The sequence below is a fragment of the Sorex araneus genome, chromosome 3, assembly GCF_027595985.1.
Source record: "Sorex araneus isolate mSorAra2 chromosome 3, mSorAra2.pri, whole genome shotgun sequence".
NCBI classification, from domain to species: Eukaryota; Metazoa; Chordata; class Mammalia; order Eulipotyphla; family Soricidae; genus Sorex; species Sorex araneus.
Window position 1 is genome coordinate 88063841 of NC_073304.1, and position 20178 is coordinate 88084018.

The window sequence follows — 20178 nt, forward strand, 5'->3', positions numbered from 1 at the left end:
ACCAGGATTAGGCTCTGAGGTAATATAACAAGCATGATACACTATAAGTAATAGTACTCTAGTCACTTGTCACTTGTCGTCCCATTGATCTTCGATTTGCTCGAGCGGGCACCAGTAACGTCTCCATTTGTCCCTGTTGCGTGCTAGTGCAGCCCAATGATATCTCCTTGGTCCAGGAATAGGAAGAGCCTCAAATCGTTCATTCAGGAATTTGACAAAGAAATCTGACCATCTAGTTGGTGGGCGGCCACGAGGTCTTCTGACGTCCCTTGGAATCCAGTCGGTAACAGCTCTAGTCCAGCGGTCGTCTCTGAATTGCATTACATGACCGGCCCATCTGATTTTTGATGCCTTGGCAAATGAGACAGCATCCCTGATTCTTGACCGTCGATGGAGGTCAGAACTCCGGATTCCTTCTCTCACTTGAGTGAGACGTGATACTCCTAGCATAGCCTTTCGATTCCTCTTTGGGATACCCTAATAGCGTTCTCATCCTGTTTGGGTAGGGCCCAGGTCTCTGAGGCATATTTTAGTGCAGGAAGAACGGTGGAGTCAAAAAGATGTGCCCGGAGTCAGAGGTTCTTCATTCTCTTAACCACTTCTTCGATGCTCTTGAAGCCACAAACAGAATCCTGTCTTCGGAAACTCTCGAGCTCATTCGTCAACGTGGTTTGGCGCGAGCCTCAGGCAACCACAAGCTAATGTCCAAGCTCACAAAGCTGTGCATAGATGTGATAAAGGAAGACCTCAAAGAGAGAAGAGCAGCAGTGTTGGCCAGTGCAGCAGAAACCGGGAAAAGTATTCGCAATGCTCGCCTGTCCTTCGCCAACTACAAGACCAAGATGACTGCCCTCTGACATCCCGATGGATCTATCACATCTTCCAGAAAGGCAAATTATGACTTCTATTCGGATCTCTTTGACAGCCATGTCCACCTGCCCACATACCAAATTCCGCAGGATGGATATGTCGTTCCCAACATTCTCCCTTCTGAAATCCGACACACCATTTTGTTGGTAAAGACGCGTACAGCACCTGGTCTGGACAAGGTCAGACCTGAACACCTGAAGAATCTGCCGCCAGTACTCATCAATACACTGGCCCGACTCTTCACACGCTACCTGTCTGAATGCAAGGTTCCGTCCCAGTGGAAAACCAGTAGGACTGTTCTGTTGTAAAAGAAGGGAGACATCCACAAATCAGCAACTATTGCCCAATCTGCCTGCTGTCTGTTGTCTACAAGTTGTTCACTCATGTCATCCTGAATAGAATAGGCAGAACACTAGACGAAGGACAACCATGTGAGCAAACTGGGTTCTGAAGGGGATTCAGCACGATAGACCATATCCACACAGTGACCAAACTCATTGAAGTTCCTCGAGAGTTCAAGATACCGCTCTGTCTAACGTTCATCGACTTAAAGAAGGCCTGCGATTCTGTTGAGACTGAGGCGGTCATCGAAGCCCTTGCCAAGCAGGGCATTCAAATTCAGTATATCAAAATCCTCCATGAGCTGCACTGTGGATTCACCACCAGGATCTCACCATTCTACAAGGAAGTGATCATTGATGTAAAGAGAGGGGTGCGGCAGGGTGATACCATTTCACCGAAACTCTTCAGTGCCAACATCATGCGACAACTGGAATGGACGTCAGCAATTACACCACCTCCACTTCGCTGATGACATCGTTCTCATAACACCAAACATTAGCCAAGCGGCACAAATGTTGGTGGACTTCGACCATGAGTGTGGAAAGGTCGGATTGCAGCTGAATCTCAACAAGATGATATTCATGAAAAATGAACTGGTCCCTGCAGCTCCGTTTGCTCTCAATGGAACGAACATCTCCGAATGCAGCAGCTATGTGTACCCAGGTCGAGAAATCAACATGAGGAACGACTTGGTGCCAGAACTGCGCAGGAAGAAGAGAGCAGCGTGGAATGCCTTCAAGAGCGTTGAAGAAGTACTGTAGTTACAGTGCCTAAAAGGGGGGATGGTGGGGGCATGGGGGGGGAGAGAAAAAGAAAATAGTGCCTGCCATAAACGCAGACTGGAGAGGGGTGGCAAGGTTGGGAGGGAAACTGGGGACACTGATAGAGGGAACTGGACACTGGTAAAGGGATATTGGAACATTGTACATCTGAAACTCATGAATCATGAATAACTTTGCAATTCACAGATTCAATAAAAATAAATTTAAAAAGCTATATATGGCATATGTTAAGTGCTCATTTGCACAAGACTTTAAATCAGCTCGCAAATGTATTTTGGCTTTGAAATAAATTTTCAATACCCACCTACATAAAGGAAGATTATAATGAATATCAAAAAAGAAATAATTTTAAAATATTTTAAAACTGAAGATTCATATACTGCTGGTAGAATATAACTTGGAAAATAAAGCTGAAGACATTTATATCCTAGCACATTGACTGTGCTCAATAAATGGTAATCACTACTTTAACCATTAATCATATTGGTTAAATCAAACTTTAATCATATTTAGTATTTTATTTTTACATGCTTCGTAACCAAAAAATAATAATAAATCGTCATATTCACAGGCATAAGACTGTCCAAAGAATTTCTATACTGCTTGAATGTTGTGAAAGTATATCACCATGTTTGCATGTTTGCCTAGAATTTTAATACATTCTATGACTACTACTTAACAAATTCATATAAAACATCAGCAAGAGAAAATTATTATTCTACAAGTATGATCACAAATTATAGCATTTGCATTGATATAATTTTGCTTTTAAAGTTAACAGAAAAATTAGCTAATCAAAAACAAGGTTTAAAATATCAGTGCTACCCACTATTTCTAGATTAGTTTAAATTAGCTCTCAAATGTGTTTTGACTTGAAGAAAATTTTTAATACCCACCTACATAAAGGAAGCATTATTATAATGGATATCTGAATACTCATCTATTGCTGGTAGGAAATACCTTGGAAAATAAAGTTGATGATAACTACGTATTCTCAAAATACTCCTCTCTCCCCTTTGGACCCTGCTGTGGAGCGAGCATGATGGAAGAGCCCAAGGAAGCGCCCTTGGACTCCAAGCAGCCCACTGAACTAATCCCGGCACGGGATCGGAGAACCCACGGCGGGCTGAGACAGTGGAAAGCGGGCATCCCCCAATTCTTTTAACCTCTCTCTCTCAACCCCTTCCTCCCGAGCACAGCGCAGGGTCCGCGGCTTTCTGAGCGCAAAATGGAGACACCGAGCCTCTCTTTAGGTTTCTCCATCTTATGAGCACCATAAAAGGGTAAAAGTTTGTAGTGATGTTATTTCTGGTTGTACTTTCCCTGGACTTTATACAGAAACCCAAAACCTAATGTCATCTTAGCATCAGAAATATGTAATGGTTCCTTTTTAATGGGTCGGACTTTTGTGGGAGATCCTAACAAGAATAGTAAGTCTTTTGCTGAAATATTTAAGGCAATCAAAGTGGTAGCCATCTCTCTAGACTGAACTAAGCTATATCCCCACGCCGGCTGAGAAGAAATTTTCTTCTTTCTCGGGAAGAAATGCGGCGTGGCGTCAACCATAGTGTGATGTCCATTAAGCAAACAGACCTGGTGGCGTGGGAATGGGATATAAGGGGAAAAATTATGTACATGGAACAGTGGAACACTGGTGGAATCTCGAGCCGGAGCCGATACCAGCGCAAGACTTTTGGTTCCAGAAACTGCTTGCAGACACTCTACTAGACTATCAACTAAGCCAGAGCCCCACGCCTGCTGATGACGGGAAATAACCATCCTTTTGGGTTTTTTTTTCCCTTTGTCAGGCAGCGTGGCGATTACTAAACAGGTGTGAACTCGGTGGCTCGGGGCAAGGGGGAAAAAGAAAAGTTATGTAACAAACAGCGGGACTTAATATCTCTATATTCTTAGCAATGGAGAACTATCAAATGCCTCCTTGGCAATAGGACTGTCTTTTTCTTTTTTGGGGGAAACCCCAACAATGGTAGTGAGTTGTGTGTTGAAACATGGAATGTAATCGAGATAAAACGTAAACGAAGTGAAACTTGTCATTTACAAGGGTGGGGACTGGGGAGGTGGGAGGGGGCGGCAGGTATACTGGGGGGGTTGGTGATTGAAGATGGGCACTGGTGAAGGGAAGGGTGTTTGAGTATTGTATAACTGACATAATCCTGAGAACTATGTAACCCTCCACATGGTGATTCAATAAAATTAAAAAATAAATAAATAAATAAAATTTAGCAAATTAGAGAAACAAAAAAAAATACTCCTCTCTATGTGTCAGAAGAAACAGAAAGAATATTCATAGTCACACTATCCATAAATTCCAAAAAAAACTAGAAAGTACCCAAATACCCATCAAGAGAAAATTAATAAATTGTGGCAAGCATATATGATGAAATATTGCATTAATTTCCTATTGCTACCCTAAGAAACTACCACAGATTCTGTGGCAAAACAAAACGAACTTAAAATCTTAGTTTGGAAACAAAGTCCAGTATTTTATAGAGATGTTAAAATTTGGTATCAGCAAGACTTTATTCCCTTTGGAAACCCAAGCAGAGACCCCCCTTCCCTGCCTATTCCAACTCCCAAAGACTGCACTATTGGGCTTGTGCCATATCCTGCCTATCTACAAGCCTTTCAACCTTATTTTAAGGCTTCAAAGTCTACATTCTTCATTTTTACACCTACAGACCAGCACCTGTCCTATCCCAGGTCCAGGGACCAGCAGCAATAACCAAGGCCAAGAGACCCGTGATTTTCAACCTTCCTACATGTGGGCCAGCACTGACCTGTGGACAGGTGTTTACACCACTGGTATAGTATCTTCAAATCCTCTTTTATTTGTCTTTGTACATTATATCCATCTGGATAGTAAGGATTATCTTCCCATCTAAAGAGACCTAACTATATCTGCCATATAATATATTCACAGGCTTCAGGGATCAGGATGCAAATATATTTGGATATTTTAATCCTATGTCTCACAACAAATACACTAATCATAAATTATAAAGGTAAAAAACTACTGCTACATTTAATTACATGGATCTCAGAGCATATTTTTAAAAAATCAATTGAAAGTGAGCTCAAAATGGTAAGACATATATAAGACAGCTTATATAAGGCCTCAGCACTAAATGACACCCAACACCACCAGCCCCCCAACACCTTTGGCACCAAAGCAGTCTGGATATGATCCTGACTGCCCCCATCACTGATACAACAGGCCTACACAATCAACAGACACTGCCAGGAGTAGTATCTGGGAATGGACCCCATTTCCCCAAGCATCACTGAGGAAGGATCCTAGTTTTTAAAAGTATACTAACAGTTATAAGTCCTTTCATATAGCATTTATAAATAAGCAAAACTAATTTATATTCAAGATGGATGCAAATATATGTAGTAAGGCTATGATTTTTGTAAGAATGGGTTTCTTTGGAGTAAGTGGGAGTAAGATTAGGAAGGGTTCTGTGAGATGCTGGCAATGTCACATTTTCTCGGTCATGTGGTTTTATAATCATTCTTCAATTTATAAACAAAAATACACATAAGCTCTACACATAAGCTGCATAATGAATAGTTCTTATAAAAAGAACAGTAATAGATAAGTTAAATAGTTATTTGAACCAGAGACAGTGAAGACACAAGGCAACAACAATCTAGCAATGTGAGAGGTACTGAATGACTGTCCCATCTACAGGATGGTGAACAAAAAAGGGCCAGAGAGACATTAAGGCAGATAGTGTGCTTACCTGGTAAGCTGGCCCAGGTTAAATCCCCAGAACAACATGTGGCCCCCTGAGCCCACCAGAAGTGACCCCTCAATAAAAAGCCAGTAGTAAGCCCTGAGCTCATCAAAGTATTGTCCAATAATCAAAAGTCAGTTACCCTATGAGTTGAACATGGGTCATAAATCCAATTTGTTAAAAAAATACGCTTGACATGATGTCTTCATAATAGGCTATAAATTTAAAGCTCCACTCATCTTTGTATTGTCAATACCTTGCACATAATATGTATCTACCACAGAACAATGTTTCAATACCGATTAATGCAATGCATAAATAAATAAATGAAATGACTTTTGTCTTCAATGCAGTTGAATAAAACTAATTCTGAAGCAAGTAACTGAGAGGTGATCTGAAAATTCAATCATTGAAAAAAATTCAGTCATTGAAAAAATTCACTGACTGCTGCCAAAAACAGAAGGGTAACGCAGTTTTGTGATTTAATTTTAATCAATGGAATAAGAAAAGCTAAATATTTATAAATCTTTTAAATAATATACAACACAAAAACAGAAATTAATTAGTAATGCTCCAGGTTTGAAAAATGAAAAACAGGGTTCAGGACTAGAGTGATAGTGCATTAGGTAGAGCTCTTTCTTCCCTTGCATGCAGATGACCTGGGTTCAATTCCCAGAACCTTATATGGTCCCCTCAGCCTCACAAGAAGTGATTTGTAGGTGTAGGGCCAACAGTAAGCCCTGTATACCACCAGGCAGTGACCAAAAACAAAACCAAAAATAGATTTCAGGGAATGTAGTTTAGTAGTACAGTACAAGCTTGTAAGTTTAGAAACCTGGGTTCAATCCCAGGTATCACAAAAAAATAAAATTATGATCAAAGGCAAAACATATTAAAAGTTGAGGTTGGAGAGACAATACAGGATGTAAGGCAGTTGCCTTGCATATGGCTAACCCCAGTTTGATCTTCAGCACCACAGGATCTTCCAAGTATATCTAAGTACAGCTCTGGATGTGTTCAAACACCACTGGAGTGATCTAGGTAGTCCCTAGCAAGGCCCAAGCAGCACTACATATTCTTGGGTCCCTGCACTGAACCTATATAACTGGTGGTAAAGAACTGTCAACAGGGGCACCCGGGCCTCTTGAGCACTGTTTGGAGAGACAATGCCCCCACCCCCCGAATTATGTATATATGTATATAAGTGGGACTGGAGTGATAGCACAGCGGGTAGGGCATTTGCCTTGCGTGCAGCCGACTCGGGTTTGATTTCCTGCCCCTCTCAGAGAGCCTGGCAAGCTACCGAGAGTATCCCACCCGCACAGCAGAGTCTGACAAGCTACCCGTGGCATGTTCAATATGCCAAAAATAGGGGCTGGAGAGATAGCACAGCGGGTAGGGCGTTTGCCTTGCACGCGGCCGACCCGGGTTCAAATCCCAGCATCCCATATGGTCCCCTGAGCATGGCCAGGGGTAATTCCTGAGTGCAAAGCCAGGAGTAACCCCTGTGCATCGCCAGGTGTGACCCAAAAAGCAAAAAAAAAAAAAAAAAAAAAAATATGCCAAAAATAGCAACAACAAGTTTCACAATGGAGACATTACTGGTGCCCGCTCGAGCAAATCGATGAACAATGGAACGACAGTGCTACAGTATGTAAGTAAATATATATACACTTATACATATATAAGTAAATAGCAAGCTGTTAGACACAATACATGTGACAAATCAAAACTTAATATAAGCCAGATTTTATAAACCTCAGGATTTATAGTGGTTCAGTACACAGTACAATGGCCACAAATCCCTCCCATGCCTAATATACTTTCCTTTATAGGGAAAAGGCTGAATTTTTCTCCCTCCTAAAATTGTGGCTTGCCCTGTACCTAGTTATGACCAAAGAGAAATTACAAACACAACTTATGCTTGTAGAATAGTGATCCTGCTCTCTGGCTTTGGAACCAGTGTTCCTTGAGTTTTATCACCTCTGAGCATTCAAGGTCATGTGCACAGTTCTTCTGTCTCCCGGTTTTGAATGTTCATCCATTCATCCTCCTTTGCCGGGAGAAGGTGGGAGGACACTCTGGGGACTGACACCAGTTGTGCTGTGTCCGCCACGGTAGATGGCATAAACATATGATAACCAAAAATTAATTTGTTGAGATTTTGTGAAGATACCCATGTTAGATGATAGTCTTGCATATTGCAGTGTCTCAGCTAAGCCCAAACTGAAAATTCACAGAATAATTAACTAAGGATTAATAAGTTATCTAAGCCTCTAAATTTTAAAGTGGTTTGTTCAAGGTAAAAGTTAACTAAGGAGGAAAGCAAAGGCATGGAAAAAGAAATGACCACAAAATGAGCACGAAAAAAAAAACAATAAAAAAATTTCTGAATGGGGAGAAAGAACACACCAGATACATAGGTAAACTGGTTCAGCCTGTAAAAGTCAGGTTATGAAGAGGATAGAACTTGTTATAATTCAGTTGGCAAGAGGAATCATTGAAGGATGTCAGTGTAGAAGAAAATTTAACACATGAGGAAAGGAGGCCAGTTAGGAGACAAGCTGATGAAATAATATTCTCTCTCCTAGATTCCGGAGAGAAGCTACATGTCAGTGACTAAAAACAGAAACAGAAATTGTGCAGATGGCCTAATGAATAGTGAAGAGCTGCAAAATAATATATGGGAACAAACGAGAGCAATGGTACAGCAAGTAGGGCTTTGCCTTGCATGCAGCCAACCCAGGTTCAATTCCAGGCATCCCAGATGGTCCCCTGAGCACCGCCAGAAGTAATTTCTGAGAACAGAGCCAAGAGTAACCTCTGAGAATCTCTGGGTGTGGTCCAAAAACAAAGCAAAACCAAACCAATAATATTCACTGTCACTGTCATCCCATTGCTCATGGATTGGTTCAAGCGGGTATCAGTAACGTCTCTCATTGAGAGACTTATTGTTACTGTTTACTGTCGGTAGCTTGCCGGGCTCTCTGAGAGGGGCAGAGGAATCGAACTCGGGTCGGCCACGTGAAAGGCGAATGCCCGACCGCTGTGCTAAGAAGGGTTGTGGAGGGGCTGGAGCGATAGCACAGCAGATAGGGTGTTTGCCTTGCACACGGTCAACCCGGGTTCGAATCCCAGCATCCCATATGGTCCCCTGAGCACCGCCAGTAGTAATTCCTGAGTGAAGAGTCAGGAGTAACCCCTGTGCATTGCCAGGTGTGACCCAAAAAGCAAAAAATAAAATTAAATTAAAAAAGAAGGACTGTGGAGAATACTCTAAGGGTTGAGTATATGTCTTGCATGTACTGGATCCAAAATTTATCTCTGGCACCACAAGCCCTGAGTCAGACAGAGAGTTGGTCCTGTGCATCAACACATCATCAGGCTGAACACTGAACCATCAGGCCCACACCACCAGGCCAAGAATCAGCCCAAAGAGACCCTGGAATGCTGAGCACCACTTAGGAGGCTAAGAATAATAACAATAAAATATAATTTAATTCATGGAAATATATGTTGACTGGAATAAACACAATTAAACACTGTGAAGAAATACTTACTGGATTAGAATATTCTGAAAAAGAAACTATCCAAAATTAAGCATATAGGGAAAAAGACAGAAAGCAGAAAGCAGGGTACAACTGAGCTATGGGATATTATAAAAAAAATGCTAACAACCATATAGCTGAAATTCCAGAAGGAAAGAACATAGAAGTTTGCTTACACTTTTATTTTGTTGTCAGTTACTGTAACCATAATGTCTTGTAAAGTTCCTCTCCACTTTAGTAGATATTTTAATTTCTGGATACATTTATTGGGCCCAGAGAGATTTCATGCTGGAAAAAAAAAAAGAAGAACATCTCTGAAATTTACCCTATTTTTATAAAAATTAAAAATACACTCAATACCCCCATTATAAGGTAAAAGATCAGATGCTTTCAAAGTCATCATGATCTATTCTGTATCATGATCTAAATATCTGATCTAAATTTAAATATCTGATCTAAATTCAAAAAAATAATATATTAGATGTACAGTAACTATCTCTACCTCAAAAGTTAAAGTAATACATTTTCACATTCTAAAACATTATCTAAATCATGGGGTGGGAGTGCTTTCTTTGTAATGTCAGAGATCAAACTCCTCTCTTGCACATAAGGCATACATTTTAAGTAATCAACCACAACCTTAATCCCTAAATTATGTTTTAAAATAAAACAAGCTGAGGCACAGACACAAATAAGCTGAAGTATTGACACACAAACTACTCACCAGCAAAATTTTTTAAGACGTCTAATAAATACTAATACAAATAAAAGAATAGACCTCAAGGGACTCTTTTCCTTCCTTTTTTTTTTTTTAAAAAAAATGAGGGCATCCCTAAAGGGTTAACAAAGAACAACACACAGGGTTAATTGTGGAAATAACTATTTGCTGACATGAACAGAAAAGAAAATTTAGTCACCACTCATATTTCTATTGTGCCTTCTAAACTTTCACAGAAAGTAAATTATACTTCCAGCAGCATGCACTCTCTGTGATCAATAAATATATAAAAGAAAGTAAAAGAACTGTTAAAAGTAAAAAGACACTTTATAAATGAGTATGGTTACAATTACTGACAACACAAAAAGACTGTAAACAAATATTTCTCCTCTCCTTGGCTACAAATACTAGCAACATATAAACAGATTCTTCCTATATAGGAAATACAATGTAATGTACATGGCAACAACATAAGGAAACTAGACAAAACTATTTCCTGGGTAAAGTCTACCACAGCCAAATCAACTCAAAAAAGCAGTATATCTTTTTTTCAGTCCTGCCACCAAGACAAACGGAAAAAAAAAAATCAATACAGAATTTACTTTGTAATGATCTCCTTTGTAACAATCTTCACTGTAACTCAATTTTAAGTATTTGCATTCCCCTTTATAAAAACAGAAAACTAAGGCAAAGAAATGCTATATAATCTAAGATTCTTTAATATGTCATAGTGGAGGCGAAAACAGAATCAAATCTTATCTAGATACACAAATAACAGTTTATATTTATTTTGCAAGCATTTAACTAAGATATGTATACTAATTTGCTATAGTAGCACTATATTTTAAACCCAAATTATGTACCAGAATATATATACAAAGTATATATATTTTTTGACTTAAAAATGCATTTATATTTTAAAGCTTAATTTATATTCAACTTTATGTTCAAACTATATCCTAATTACTTATACATTTCATGACTCACCTACAAGTTACTGACAAAAAGCTAGAGATTTTCTGGTACTTATCCTTACATATCTGGGCTATTGGTAATGCCTACTCCTTACTTCTGATGTTCAGAGAATATGAAACATCACACAAGAACTCTATCAGTTGCAGCCACATGACATATCATACTCTATACCACTGATTACCAGGAGTAGCACACATTGGATAGGATGTAAGGTAGAAGGCAACCACTCTCAATTAAAAAAAAATATTAGCATACAAGGCTCAACTCATAACATATTAGTAATTTCTTAACAAGGGTTCAATGACTCCAGGGTTGAGACACAACAATCTTCATACACTTTCTTTTAAGGAAAACTTTTTTGAACATTTTTAGAGAATTATTCATAACAAGCAATACAAAATAAATTATTTAGGGCCTGCTCTTGGGGCAGGTTTGTGTGCTGGTTGGAAAAATTCAAAATAATGGTGGCAGGATTGGTGTTGGAATATTAAATATAATAAACTATTGTGAACAATCTTATAAAAATGAAGTAAATTTTTTCAAAAAACGAACAAAGTAGCATAATATACTATTATAATAATCCAAAGTATAAAAAACCCATAAATTCATATTAATAAAAAGTTTAATAAAAAAATTTTTTAAAAAATCTCTATCAGTGTTCAAGTAACTGAAAGCTGAGAAACCCAAACGAGAAACCCATATTGTAAGGAGAGACAGACTTCTCTAAAAGTTCTCTAAGTACTTTTGAGAACCAATGTTTTGAAAGGATCAGTCTAAAACTTTCAGGAATAGTGTGAAAATTTCATGTTTTAAATTCAAAACCATGTATTTAAAATTATTGAGCTAAATACAGCCATGTGGTCACAACATAACCACTGTGTAAATAGCATGAGCCCTAATATTTGATAAATAAAAGACTTTTTCTGAACCTACCTCCCACACAGGTCTAATCTGTTACACTGATCGTGTAGTAGTCTTCATTTCCCCTGCATAATACTTGGAACACTTGTCATTCCCTATCTACAATTGTCTGTGCCCTCTATATTGCAAGCTATAAAAAGCGATCATTTCTTTTTAGGTGCTGAATTTCTAAGCCCCTAGCACATAAAATGGCAAATGCCTAAGAAATATTTCATAAATGAATGTATGAGGCTATTGCAATCACTCATAGGAGAAAGGCTAATTCAGAGAAGCTAAAGTGGTAACAGTAGAAATGAAGTAAAAGCAGGAGAAAGAGGAAGACAAAAATATGAGATTTTTAGCTTTAGAGAATGATTTCATCATGATACCTTCATTAGCAGAATTAAATGAAAAGCTAACTAGTATTTGGACATGTTGAATATTTGAGGTGGTAGACTATCCCAGAAGAAATGAACTTCTTGTCTATTATCTATCATATGTCTTAGCTTCCAGGTGAGTTTTTCAAGTCAAATTTTACAAAAGGCAAAGTTCACATTTTCATCTTTATTCACTTAATTTCTTCCCCTTATCTCTGCCTTACTGATCATTAGAAAATGCTGACATAAGTTCAATTCCTCCACCTCTCTTGGAGAGCCTGGCAAGCTACCGAGAGTATCTCGCCTGCACGGCAGAGCCTGGTAAACTACCCATGGTGTATTCCATATGTGAAAAACAGTAACAAGTCTTACAATAGAGACGTTATTGGTGCCTGCTCAAGCAAATCGATGAGCAACACGATGACAGTGATACAGTGAAGTATTTTAAAGATGTTTTAGAAACTAAGAAGCCCAATGGATCAAAAAACATTTCAGGGGCAGGGGGGTATTTCCAATCTTATATAATGTAGAAAATTAAATGTAAGACAAATATTGTCGAAAATAGTATTTATATGATCATGTAGTCTAAAAAAGATGTAACGTAACCCCTACTTTTTTAATACAAAAGTCAATTACCTACAAACTTGTACAACATACAAGCAAATATAATGGGTTAAGCAGATATCCAGTTAAAAATAGATATAATGGAAAGTAAGTATTCTAATTAAAATATTTTAAAAAATCACTATAATCTTTCAGCCCAAGTCACCATCTTTCAATAATACACCAAACCAAAAAATCACAAAAGGAAAGAGGAGAGGCAATCATTGTCTTTTAGAAAATGGGCTATTCCTTTAGTCATATGCATGAAATTCTAAGAAAGGTATTAGAGTAGACAGCATGAGAACAGGCACTGTCCAAAAAGGGATGCTCCACAAACATTATTAAAAAGTTATAAAGTGGAAGAATCTAAGATGATACCTAACATTCAATAGGCAGTGCTGTAAACAAACAAGCTCAAGGTTTCTTTTCTTTTTTTTAGGGAGGGAGGCTTGCTTTTTGGGTCACACCCGGCGATGCACAGGGGTTACTCCTGGCTCATGCACTCAGAAATTAACTCCTGGCGGTGCTCAGGGAACCATATGGGATGCTGGGAATCGAACCAGGGTCGGCCGCATGCAAGGCAAACGCCCTAGCCGATGTGTTATCACTTCAGCCCCCGTTTTCAGTTTTAATTGAAATCACCTTGAGATACACAGTTACAAAGTTGATCATGATTGGGTTTCAGTCATACAATGTTCCAACACCCATTCTTTCACCAATGTATATTAACTGACATCGATGTTCCCAGCTGCCCTCCGCCCCTCCCACCTCTTGTTTCTTCTCCTCTCCGCCCCTTCTCTTTCCTTTTGGGAAATATGGTTTGCAATACAGATACTGTAAAGGTGATTAGAGGCCGCCCCAAAAGCCTCTGTCCCTCTCGGAGAGCCCGCCAAGCTACGGAGAGTATCCCACCCACACGGCAGAGCCTGGCAAGCTACCTGTGGCGTACTGGATATGCCAAAAACAGTAACAAGTGTCACAATGGAGACGTTGCTGGAGCCTGCTCAAGCAAATTGGTGAACAATGGGATGAGAGTGACAGTGTATGCAGATACTAAAAGGTTATCAAATATATCTTTATCTACTTTCAGCTTTCAGTTCTTTTCCGGAGTGATCATTTCCAACTATCATTGTCATAGTGGGCCCTTCTGTATCCTAACTACAATTTCAAGGTTCTTGCCACCAAAAGTAGTATGTAATGCTGAATATTTTAAGCATCCTCGGAGCAGAGATGCTTTCCTGAAACCTATGAGTTGGGGGAGGGGGAACAAGGGGGAGAGTGATTTAAAAAAAATTCAACCCAAGCAGCCTGTTTTTTCTAATTTTTTTGGTTTGCTTGTTTTGTTTGGAGGGCTCACTGGGTAGTGCTCAGGACTTACTCCTAGTTCTAAGCTCAGGGATCTGAACATTCCTGGCAGACTTAGGAAACCATATGGGGTGCCAGGAACTGAATCCAGATACGCTGTGTGCAAGGCAAGTGCCTTTCCCACTGTGCTATCATTCCAGTTCCAAGCCGGTTCCCTCGGATGAGGACACTTGTTTGTCTTGAGGGGCCTTTCCAGTGGGGTGAGGCCACTGGGGATACACTTGGCAGTGTTCAAGGAATCATGTAGTAACAAGGATTGAACCCCAGACCTCATGAATTCCAGGCATGTGTTTCAGCCCTTTGAGCTATCTCCCCAGTGCCAAGCAGCACACACTGTGAGAAACAAGGAAAGGGAGCCTGTGGAAATCCATCTCCAGTTAAGGCTGGGGCACAGATACTAAATTTAAAGGAACAGTGACTATGAGACTAGAAGTCTTAGAGGGCACCCAGTCTACCAGGGTGGTCATGGTGGCCCCTGGTGGGCAGGTCGATCTTCTTGGGTTTTATCCCTTCCAGCATGGTTGGTTGAGAATCACTGGAAGTGTACCCAGGACCTCCTGAGAACCCCTTAGGGGTCCATTCCCAAGAATATGTAAAATAGTGTATAGGTTTAATTTTTTTTAATCTACAGTGAAGTTATCCTTCAATAACAAGTTACCTGAGAACTCCAGGTATATACTGAAAATTACTTTATGAAATCTTAAGAACAGCAAACAAAAAATTAAATATATATATATATATATATATATATATATATATATATATAGAACAGTGTGCTCAAATTGTAGACTATTTTGTCCCACCTATAAAAGGATTTTCCTAATGGAATTTTTTTCTTTCTTTTTTTTTTTGGTAAACTGAGGAAAGAAGCCATAGTAGTCTCCATTAATTTCTAAAGACTATTTCACTTTAGTGGGGCCAGGGTGATAGTGTAGCAAGTAAGGTATTTGCCTTGCATGTAGCCAACCTGGGTTCAATTCTTGGCTTCCCATATGGTTCCCAGAGCACTGTCAAGAGTGATCCTGAGCACAGAGCCAAGAGTAACCCCTAAGCATCATAGGATGTGGCCCAAAAAACAAACAAAAACACAGATTACTTTACTTTGCTAATCAATTTTGCCCCACAAGCTTAACAGTGTCATTAAATATTTTCCCTTATTATATATTATCTTTTAAAGCAACAAACATTGAATAGTTTCTGAGGATTAGTAAAACCGGGAGTCTCTCATGAATCGCAATCAGGTCCTCTCTCTCTCTCTGTTTCTCTTTCACACATATTCTCTCTCTCTTCTCTCTCTCTCTTTCTCTCTCTCTCTTTCCTTCCTCCCTCCCCTCTCTCCCTCTCACACGAATTGCAATCAGATTGTCATACACATGAATTTCAATCAGGTTATCACAAAAATACACTACTTACCAAAGTTACAAAATGTATATAGAACTGCAAATCCAAATCAGTTAAATTTAAAGCAGATAGGGTAGGGTATTTTCCTTGCATGTGGCCAACCCGGGTTCAACTAACATCCCATATGGTTCCTCCGAACAACACCAGGAGTAATCCCTGAGTGCAGAACCACAAATAACCCCTGAGCATCACGGTGACCCAAAAAAGCAAAAGTAAATAATAAAAAAATTAAAAAATAAAGTACATGACCATAGCAAACTCATCTCTGTAATACTTGCTTACAATAAAATGTCAACAATATATCACTAATTGAGGCTGCAGCAATAGTATGTGAGTAGGGTGTTTGCCTTGCATATACTGACCCCATGTTCAATCCCCAGCATCCCAGATGGTCTCCTCAGCACTGCCACACTTCCAAGAGTAATTCCTGAGTGCAGAGTCAGGAGTAATCCCTGAGTTTTTCTGGGTGTGGCAACACACACACACACACACACACACACACACACCACATCACTAATTGTTACATTTCACATATACACACACACCACATCACTAATTGTTACATTTTACTGCACTTTCAGATGTCAAATATCCTCAAAAGTTGTCGGAATTACACAAACTTCGATTTTTAAAAAAGGAGGTTTTTGAGTTACACCTGGAGCTGCCTTCAGCCCTGGGATCAACAGGGGTGGGCCTGCATGCAAAGCAGGCACCTCAAGCACTTAACTCTCTGGCCCACAAACTTCACTTTATCATTGCTTTTAAAAGTATCTGAAGCTCTATAACAGAAAACAAGCTCGAACTATAGTGATTTCCTGAGGCATGACAGGTACTTAAAAAGTAAAAAAAAAAAAATCTTAAATCATATTGTATTAATAGAGAATTCACTACACGTATTAACCATAGTTCCTGATAAGCAAGATATATTAATCTTGTAAACCCCATCCCAGTGAGAAAAACTCTTTCAAGTAGGTATTATAAATTAAACTAATGAAGTTGTGGCCTTCACTTTCTTTTACGCATCTAAAACTGAAAGAGGAAAAAGAAAATCCTAATATTCTACCATGAAGTAAACAATAAAAAGAAACTTTCCTTTATATATGTTTCAAAATATCCAATTTAGTGTCTGAATAAAAATGCAGCATAAAGGAAAACAAAGTTCTAAATTATTGATTCCTTTCAGTATATTTCCATTTTGGACAGGTTACAATATGGCATTCAAAACCACACACATTATCTGAAAAAAGTTGAGTTTAGATAAATTCTAAAGATAAGTCATAAATAACGTTTGACATCATTACTACTTCTTTATTTTTTTTTAAATAAGGGAAAGAAATCAGGCAATAGAATTCAATTCCCTCAGTACTTTAAAATCAATCTCTCCTCTCTCTTCCCAGTAAATGCATGTCCACTCCTTTTAAGCCGAGAGAAAACAGCAAACACGCGTTTGTGATCTAACCTAAAAATCAGTGCTTAGAAACCAATGCAACTGTTTTTCATGGCACAGAATCTAGTGCGATAACAAAACAGCAGATCGTCAAGGGTGTGTGTGTGTGTGTGTATTCATGTGCCCATTCATAATAACGTGAGCCTCACCCCACACACAAAAGCTCGATTTCTACTAAATACTAAAACATCTTCACGTGACCCACCGGCTATTATAAAGTTGACCTCTTTAACGTTCAAACAAAGAACAATAATTTCCGAGACCAGGGATGAGAAGAATTAATGCCGGGATGGCTGCCACCTAGCAACTTTAATTGAAAACAAAGTACAACTCAATGTCATCGTTTACCTCCGATGCTGCCACGACTGAAACGAAATAAACTTGGATGTGGGATAAAGCACCCCGGCACGGGAAGGATGATTTACTTCTCCCACGGAACAGTGCATGTGCGTGGAGTCTTTTGTCCCTCCCACCGCATCCCAGGTGTCAAGTGAATCGGGAATCGAAGCCAAAAGGCAGACAAGCCCCTCAGGTCATTGCTTGGCACACGAAGTCGTGGCCTCCGTGGCACTGACTATACAACAAACCGGTTCTATGGGGAGGGTGTGTGTGTGTGTGTGTGTCTGTGTGTTTGTTGGGGGGGGCGCGGGGGGGTTCGTTGGGAAAGCGGCGCTCGGTAGCTCGGTATGGCCTGAGAACAGCCTGGGTTCAGTCCTGGTACCAGCAGCAGCCTGGATCCCAGTGCTGCTATGTGGGTCACCCAGAGCGAGAGAAGCTTCGTGACCCTGCAAGTTCGGGGATGACACTCAATGCTTGCGAGCAGAAGCCCTTGGGGGGAAAAAAAAACCACGGAGCTCGGGACCGTCTCCGAGACGGAGTAACGAGTATGGCAGGAGCCCAGGGCGTGGGCAGCGACCGCGGAGCCTCGGGTACCCCTCCTCGCCGCGCCAGGGTCGGTCACTCTGCCCCGGGTGCGGCAGGAGGCGGCGGTCAGGACTGCGGGAGGGCGGGGCCCGGGGCTCTCCGAACGGAGCCCAGAGGGGTTTTTTTTTAAGGGGGGGTGTGTCCTACCTGGGCCCGGGCGGACGCAGAGATTTCGGGCAGAGGGCTCGGGTCCAGCTCAGGGCCGGGACCGGCAGACGTCAACCCTCAGCAGGAACGACCGCCGCCGCCTGCCCATCCCCCGCCGCCCAGTGCGGCGGGACCCGAGCACGGCTTTGAGGGCCCGTGGGCTCGGCGGTCCCCTCGGGTACCGTCAGCGTCTACTGGCGGCGGCGGCGGCGGCTGCTGCTGCTGCTGTTAGTGCCGCTGCTGGCCGCCCCCAGCCGCTGCTCTCGTGCCAGCCCCTGCTCCTCCTCCTGCCGCCGCCGCCGCCGCCTCGTCCCCACCGCTCCCATCGCCGCTGCGGCGACTACTGCAGCGCCCGCTGACCCGACCCGACGTTATTCTCCCCCTTCGCAACCCCGGGCACAGCCTAGCCCACCTGCCTTGCCAGTGAGCACGCCCACCTTTCCGCCACAGGTGCTGATTGGAGAGCGTGTCCCGAGGCCGCCACGTCTGTTGGCTGATCCCATTGCCTATCAGGAAGGAGGCGGAGACTCCGGCCGAGAGCGGCTCCACCCCCGCCCCCCCCACCGGAGAATTGCCGCTATCTTCAGGTTTGCCTGAGAGGGCGAGGTACCGGGAAAGGAGCATCACAATGGCAGTGCGCGTGCGCGCGGGAATTCTGGGACTCGTAGTTCCAGCCCCCGCCGCAAACCCCCGCCCTTCGCCAGACACAAGTCGGGCTTCGGAGCCCCGGTAGCTTAGCCTGGCTCTGCTGTGAGCTTGCTTCTAGAAACGTGGTTGTGACTCCAGGGCTGGTCTTTTCAGAAGAAGATCGAGAGTGCCCTTTCACCCTGCGAATCCGCTCACCCTGGTGTGGCAAGTCACGACGAAGGGCCCCAAGTCTTGAGGTCATACCACCACCTGGGAACCCGCGCTAGCAGGACCTGACGGATCTGCGCTGTCCCCAGGAGCGCCTAACGAGGAAGCTAATCACCCGTGGGGTCCCTGGGAGAGGCCTAGAGGTGTAAGAGAAACGAAGACAGAGTTGTCAGCCTGGAGCTTGGTTTTCACAACCCACGAAGAATGAGGTTCCCTCCTCCAAAATAGGGTTCAGCGAGGGGCTCCAGAGAGGACCAGTACGCGAGTCTTAACCAAGAGGATGCGGGAGTCCTTGGAAGATTTTTAAAGAAAAGCAAAGAGGGCGGAACAGTGTGACTGCTGGCGTTGAATACCTTTCCATTTGGTATTGTGTTCAGCTTGAGGCCGGAGCGGTGATACAGCGGTAGGGCGTTTGCCTTGCACGCAGTGCACCCGGGTTCGATTCCCAGCATCCCATGTGGTCCCCTGAGCCTCACCAGAAATGGTCCCTGGGCGCAGAGCCAGGAATCAGCCCTGAGCACCGGCCAGCTGTGCCCCCCAAACCCAAACAAGTAATAAGTTTGTCTAGCTCCTAGGTGAAAAGGAAACCGCTCCCAAACTTAACCATCTCAAACTAAGAGGTTGAACAATTCCCCTCCAAAACTAAAACTAATTGGCGGAACTCAAACACAAGCCACCGGTGTCCAGATTTTGTGGTTAGTTTCGTTCTTTTTATATATTAAGTGATTTTTAGGAACCTGCCATGAGAGGATGGAAAGAATTATAAGGTTCATTTTAGTGTTTTTTTATTTTTCCTCAAATGACATCTTGAAGTAAAACCGATTAAGAATATAGAAGGGTTAAAGATGAATGCTATATTCAATCCCAGAACTGTTGCTGAATCTGTTTCTTCTTATTCAGGAAATGACACTGTCGCTATACATTCTTTTTAAAAAATAAAATGCATGCACCTCTACTGCCGGTCATGGGTCATGGCCAGATCCTTGAATTAAAAAGCAGGACTAAATGTACATTAGAGACAATTGATGATACAGCTCATCTTGTTCCATTCAGACTTAAAGAAGTTGCCAAATTGTGTTCTTTTTGCTGATTAAAACCACAAGTTACTTTTTTCATTACTTTGTCTAACAATATAGTGCGCCCCAGAGTATTGCTCAGGCAAATCA

The 20178-nt window shown here is 41.5% G+C and overlaps 1 protein-coding gene across 3 annotated transcripts in view; it reads right to left on the minus strand.

Annotated features, from left to right (window-relative positions):
- TTBK2 (tau tubulin kinase 2) overlaps positions 1–18547 on the minus strand; it is a 122060-nt gene extending 103513 nt beyond the window's left edge. For 2 of the 3 annotated variants that reach the window (XM_055131611.1, XM_055131610.1), the window contains exons 1-2: positions 18158–18547; positions 9477–9588 (exon numbers count right to left, since the gene is read on the minus strand). The gene's annotated coding sequence lies outside the window, so the exon portion shown is untranslated. The remainder of the gene's footprint in view (positions 1–9476; positions 9589–18157) is intronic. The other variant, XM_004609602.2, reaches the window with a different exon arrangement.
- Between the last annotated feature and the right edge of the window lie 1631 nt (positions 18548–20178).